Source organism: Trichosurus vulpecula, chromosome 2 (genome assembly GCF_011100635.1).
Source record: "Trichosurus vulpecula isolate mTriVul1 chromosome 2, mTriVul1.pri, whole genome shotgun sequence".
Classification (NCBI taxonomy): domain Eukaryota; kingdom Metazoa; phylum Chordata; class Mammalia; order Diprotodontia; family Phalangeridae; genus Trichosurus; species Trichosurus vulpecula.
In genome coordinates this window covers 94,493,248-94,500,171 of record NC_050574.1, presented here as the reverse complement: position 1 = coordinate 94,500,171, position 6,924 = coordinate 94,493,248, and positions in this window count along the sequence as shown.

Here is a 6,924-nt window from a genome sequence, read left to right as displayed (position 1 = left end):
AACAGGAGACACACTGCCTCTGCTTTCAGAGCAGAGCCCAAAGAAATTATTGTTGTTCATTCTTCATTTTCAAAGAGGACCAATGACATCACGAAGTCAGGGTAAAATAATGGATGACTCCGGTGTGAATTGGATTTAAGTGAGGCAGAGTTGCCTAAAGTCATGAGCCTCCCTCTCTCTTCCAGAGTCATCAAAGTCAAATGGCAAGAAAAAAAGTCAAAGGGACCGGCAGTGGCCTGGGGTGCAATGGATGACCTTGGCATCTTTGATGTCTGAGCAAGCTCTAAGTGTCCATGGTGTTTGCTTCAGCTGCCTTTGTGGCTGTTGGGACAAATTGTCCTCATCCACCCATTCCACAGAGGGAAGTCTTCGCATGCTAGGGATACACATCCCCCTAACTCATTGATGAGTTTGAGGCCTATCAGTCACCCTCAACCTGGTTTAGCCCATCTACTGAGATGGTTTTAACCGTGATGTAGCCGCTGCACATGCTACAGCTTTTTGAAGCCACAGGTGAGAACTGGGTGACACGTAAATACCAAGAGTGGATAAGCAGCCCTGAAAAGGGCTCAGCGGCCCTCACCCCGGAGGTGCTAGTCCTTCCTGACCACCCTGTGTTATAAATGGGAGATGTACTCAGAGTAGAATTGAATTCTCAATCATAAAAGATTGATATTCTCACTAAAAATGAAATCAGAAGACAGAAGGAAGTTGCCACTAAAATAAAGTTCAAAGGCTCTCATGAGAGTAAAACAAATAAAGTAAAATAAAAAATAATAGTGTCAATATTAACATATATCTAAAGACAATATGAGATGTTATTTTATGAGGCATGTATCCTCCTATTGAAATGCTCTTGAAGAACATTTGTTTAAAAAAAAGGACCATCATGAAGATGGAGTTTGTGTGCCAACACTTATTACTGAATATGAGAAGGCAGGTAAATTATATCAAGAACTTGATAAGACTGTCCAAACAGAAGTAATATACACTTTAATATTCAACAACCTCAATACAAATCTGAGGCTAGTGAAAAATAATGGAAAAAAGAGTGGAAAATATGACTCAAAAGTAAGAAAGGAGTTTGTAGACTACAGTGGTATAGATAGATAGTAGATAGATAGATAGATAGATAGATAGATAGATAGATAGTAGATAGATAAATAGATAGATGATAGATAAATGATAGATAGATAGTAGATAGATAGATAGATGATAGATTGACAGTAGATAGATAAATGATAGATTGATAGGTAGATAGTAGATAGATGATAGATAGTAGATAGATAGATAGATAGATAGATAGATAGATAAATGATAGACAGATAGAGAGATGATAGATAGAGAGATAGATGGATATAGATATAGATATCATAAATACTTTTTTTTTAAAAAAGTGTGTTGATATTTGATGTTCTCCATGTCCAGTGGTTCTGAAAGGAATTAACACCAGGTGTATGTCATACTACAACTGAGAGGATGTGGGTGAGCTTTCTTGGACGCGTTCTGTGAATTCAAGTTCCATACCCACCAAGCCACAATGAAGTAGCAGACCAAACAAGGGAGGATCAGTTAATCAGAGCAATAAGTAAGCACTCTGTACAATGGGGCTGTGTGAATCTACTTTGACTGACTCAAAATCAAGTTTTATTGGAGAATTTTGAGGAGACCAGAAAGAATACAGAGGATTGAAAAAGTAAGACTTCTGTGGAAAAGCTCATACAGGTAAGGTTATTTAGCCTGGAGAAAAGAAAGCCAAGGGGGAGATTAACCACTGTCTCTAGGTGTCTCCAGGTGGGTTACACAGTTGTTCTTTCTCCCTATTGAGGGAGTGCAGTGGAGCTGCACTGTGGAGTGCTGAACTGGGAATCTGAAACATAGGTCTTAGTACCCACTCTCCCAGTAATGTGCTCCATGACCTTTGGCAAGCACTTGCTTCACCTCTCTGATCATCAGTTTCCTCCTCTGAAGATGAGGGAGTTGGAGTGAAGGATTTCTGTGGTTCCCACTCAGAGCTGCCATTCTATAAAACCATGAGTCTTGTGAATAAGTTTCACTTACAGAAGTCAGGGTTTACGTCAGATACAAAAGTGAGTTTCCTAACTATGGTATAGATTATCAGGGAGGGTAAGAAATCCCTGTGCCCTCCTCTTTCTCCTCTCTCCTTCCCTATGTCTGGAAAGCCCTCAGTTCTCATCTTAGCCTGTTGAAATCTTCTTTCTTTAAGGCCCAGTTTAGGTGCTACCTCTTCTAGGGATCCTCCCACCTGAAAATGTTCTCTTTCTTTTCAAGTTTTATTAGACCACTTTGTGTGACTCTGTCCTTGTCACACTCTGTGTCATTCTTATTGGCATTCATGTTATATTCCCTGACCCCCTCCCGTACATTTTAAACCCTACAGGGCAGACACTGTGTTGCTTTTTCATCTTTGGATCCCTAGTGCCTTGAAAAGAACAGGCACTTAATAAGAATTTTTTAAATTCAATTGTATTTGAATGCCTAGACCAAGTTTTCTCACCTTTTTTGTGTAATGGATCCCTTTGTCAGGCTGGGAAAACCTATAGACCCTTTCTGAGAAGAGTGGTTTTAAAAGCATGAAACAAAGTGTATAGATTATAAAAGAAACCAATTCTTTTGAAATGTAGTTATCAAAACATATTTTAAAGGAAATTTCTGAACCCCAAGTTATGAACTACATTTGAAATGAGAGAACAAATTTCCAGGTCTCCCGGATAGTTTTAGTATGCTGTTTCCTAAAGGCAGGTCTATGAATTAGGAGAGCCTGAAATTAGGAGTTCCCCAGAAATCTCCCAGATCGGAGAAGACTTTCTAGGTCTATTCAATTCAACTCAATTTAAATTCAACAAATATTTATTATTAAGTATATAACATGTGCATAGTACCTTGGTAGATACTAGAGAGAGAGATAAGAAGTTTAGGTAAAACCTGGTTTCTCTTCTCATGGATCTCAAAGTAGAATGTTACACAGAAAAACCTAATATGAAATTAGGCTTCACTTACGAAAACAATGATTAGGGCTCTATAACAGTGAAATGGAGTGAAATTCACTGGACCATGCACAGGGTGGATGATGCCTTCTTAGGCTGTACAGAAGTGATTCCCATTCTCATTGGGCAAGATAGCCTTGGAGGGCCTGTGCAATGCTTAAAAGGCACAGTTCTATGAAAACAGGATATAGGCATGAGAGAGGCACAAAGTGCTGGGTATAATAATAGCTGATATGTAAAGTCTGCAAAGTAGCTTAGCTCATTTAATTTTCATAATAACCTCGTTAGGTAGGTAGTCTCCCCAGCCACAAAATAAGGGAGCTGGATGAGATGATCTCTAAGGTTTCTTCCAGCTCTAATATTTCTGAGCCAAAGGCCCATTTTACAGATAGGGAAACTGAAGCTCAGAAAGCTTAAATGACTTTCCTAAGGTCCCACAGCTCTTAATTGACAGAGTTGACACTCAAACCAAAGTTTTCTGACTCCAAATTCCACGAGCCTTTTCAACAAAAATTGAATTAACCTCCCCAGGGCTGAGTCGTAATTGAAACAGCCTCTTTAAAAGTGATTAACTGGGGTAAAGGCTGGTACTTCATGGACCATACTGCATTCTGTTTAATCCTAATCTGTCCCCTCCTCTTGTTGTATAAATAAATGGGATTTGTGTGAAGTGCTGCTCTAAACTTATTACTAAAGCAGGGCCATAATTCAATATATTGCTGTTACTTTTATTTTTCATAATCATAATCAATTCCTTTCTCCACAAGAAGTAATCAACCAATCGAAATAATCCTGTTTTTATTGTGTATTTATCGTTAGAGTCCCCAGATGCTTTTCCCCCACTCTTCACTTTATAAAGTTAAAGAGATAGCTCTTCTTGAGATCGCATTCAAATAGGAAAATGTCAACACCTAATGGAACAGGGACCAGATAGGAGACCTGAAGGAAACAGCTTCTTAAGTGTGAGTGTGTCAACAAGGTGGATAAATCTATTATGATTGCTTCTGACGATAGCTTATGGGCCTTTGATGATGGTTGTGTTTCAGATGGCTTTTACCAGATGTCTCTGAATGCAAACTGAATTTAATTCAATGAACATTTTTTAAGCTGTGCTAGGTTCTAGGGATATGAAGATCAAAAATGACCTAATTGCTGGCCTCAGAAAGCTCATAATCTAATGATGTGTATACAAATAATTATGATACTAGGTGGAATGTGTGAGATGAGCCCAAACAAGGTACTTTGAGAAAATTCGAGGAGGAAGAGATCTCTTTGAGTCGGTGGATACCAAATCAGAATCTTTCCTAGAGGAGGTAGCACCTGAGCAAGGCCAAAGCAAACACAACAAATTGCTTTGACTGGTGTGTCTTTACATTCAAGGCAACAAATATTTATCATGCCTTTGAAGACTCAGCCCTGTAGTAGTTGTTATGGAACATATGAAAAGAGTCACTGAGATCACATACTTAGCAACGGAAGGGACGTGAAAGATCAGTCTCTCCTCCAACGCCCATATTTTACAGACGGGAAAATTTAGGTCCAAGCAAGCAAAGTAATTCACCCAAGGACATTAACTACTAAGTAGAAGAGGCATAAATGGAGCTCAGGTTCTCTGAATCCAGATCCAACACCCCTTTCTACCATCCCAGATGGCCCAGAAGTATAAGGCACTGTCCCTGCCTTTGAGGACCCCTGTGATCATTAAAAACTTGACTTGAAGGTTGACTTCTGATGTCCACACTTATGAGAAAGAAATCAGAGTTGCTTGGCACATCCTGTGATTTGGAGTGGCAGATATTTGTGTCAACTGCCCTATGAAGCCTATGACCTTTGGTTGAAATAGAAGATATTTACATAGGCTCTGACTCATGGGTTAAGTCCACTCAGATAAAAGTCGCCACCTCAAGGCCATCTCCACATGCGTGACCTTTAGGGGCATCCACTCTTAGCTTTACAGCTTTGAGGACTTCCTAGTTAAGGCGGGTTTATGATTGTTAAGAAGAGTCTGGCCTCTAGCACAAGAAAGCAATAGGTCTTCTAACAAGGAAAAGAACTTTGCAGGGACTTTAAAGTCTACCTTCACTCTATTTATCTTTGAAATCGACTATTAGGGTTTTGTAACAGTTTATGGATTCACTAAAAATCAACCCGCAAACACAGATACTGCGTTTCTGGGTCAGGTATGTAGAAATAACTAATGTGTTGACTACTGGGGGATAATTAAGTATTAAGAAATATATTGCTTACTCTTTTTTTAGGTCTTTGGTAGCTATTCCATCCAGTTACAAGTCATCTGCTCCATCCAGTAATCCTCTATACATTTCAGAGACCTTACCCACCTCTATTTCTATTGGAAAATGATAAGATCCTAGAATCATAGATTTCAAATCTTTTAAAGGGTCTTTAAAAGTCAACTAAGTCCAACTTTCCCATTTTGCTGATGAAGAAACTGGGGCTAAGAGAGGTTAAGAGACCTGTCCAGAGTCGCCTGGCTAGTTACCTGAGGCAGGATTCAAACTCAGGTCTTTCTGACTCCAAGTTCAGCACTCTAGTCATCCAAGTACCAAGCTGCCTAAGGGCTCAGGCAACAGGATCTATTGTTTTTCTGATATTCCTTATTATTTTTACTTGTTCCCTTCTTGCTTTTCTTGGGAGGGAAGGAAGGAAACAAGAATTTATTAACTATATGCTAGAAATTTTACTAAGCCTTTTACTTATATGATGTGTGAGCAGTCCTGAGTATCTACTTGGAGTGGTAGTTATCACTAATGGAATTAATACAGTACTGGATGCCGAAGTAGGAAAAGACACTAGGAAATACACAGTGGCTTGCATGTATTGGGCATTCAATAAATGTCCATTTGGGTGTCAGCAACGACTTTACAGAGAACAAGGTTAGAGCTATGGTAGCAGACCAAAGACTTCTAAAAAATAGGCCAGACATTCTGCTATTTGATAAGTAAAATAGTGCAATGGAGATTGTCGTTAAAGCTAACCTATTTAAGTAGAGAAAAATATCTACAAGGATGTTGGACTAGGCTGTCTCTAAAGTAATTTCAAATTTTAATTTTCTATTAATATCCATTTCACAGAAGAGGAAACTGAGGTATAAAAAATGACCCAGCTAAGGTCACAGAGCTAGTTAGGAGCTAGTTAGTCTCTAGACTCACATGGATTGTTTTTTTTTCCCATTCTGCTAAGGGATACATTGCACACAAGTATAACTTCAACCTATACAGGAGATTGTACCAGTGTTATGTTCACCTGATTCACCCTACTCTGCCCCTCTCACCTTCTTTATAGGCTATGAAACCTGTTAGTACCTGTATGTGTCAGAGGGAGGGCATGCATACTCCCTGGGAGTGCCCATGATGCTTTGTAATGGAAGTTCTGAAAGTCTGCCTAATTATTTCCTAATATTTCCATGAAGAACATTAAAACAACACAAACTTTCATCCATTTTAGACAATTTAGATGTGTACTTGCCTGAAGGCTAAAATGAGATAGGCGATCTCTTCAGATCCTGCCCCAAAACCCAGTTCTGTGATTCCTGTCAGTGATTCTATAATTGTTGAGGTCAAACACAGTCAGAAGAAAATGTCACTGTAGCTGTAAAGTGTCATTAATTCAGGATCTTTAGAAGAAGGATATGATGGAAAAAAAGTTTAAGTAAAATGAGGTGGGGGAGGTCAGGGGAATTATCATCACACTCCTGCTGACTTCTATTTTCTTGTTCTGCTGTTAACTTAATTCCTAACTTTCATGTTAAATGATCAACCATTTGCCTTCCCCAAGTAATCAATGTCAGTTGGGGGGAGGTGGGGTTAGAGGGCAGGGTCTCTATGTCAGATAATCACATACTCTTGATTTTCTAAGACAGTCCTGATTTTGCAGAAAGGTGAGTTTTTGATGAGAT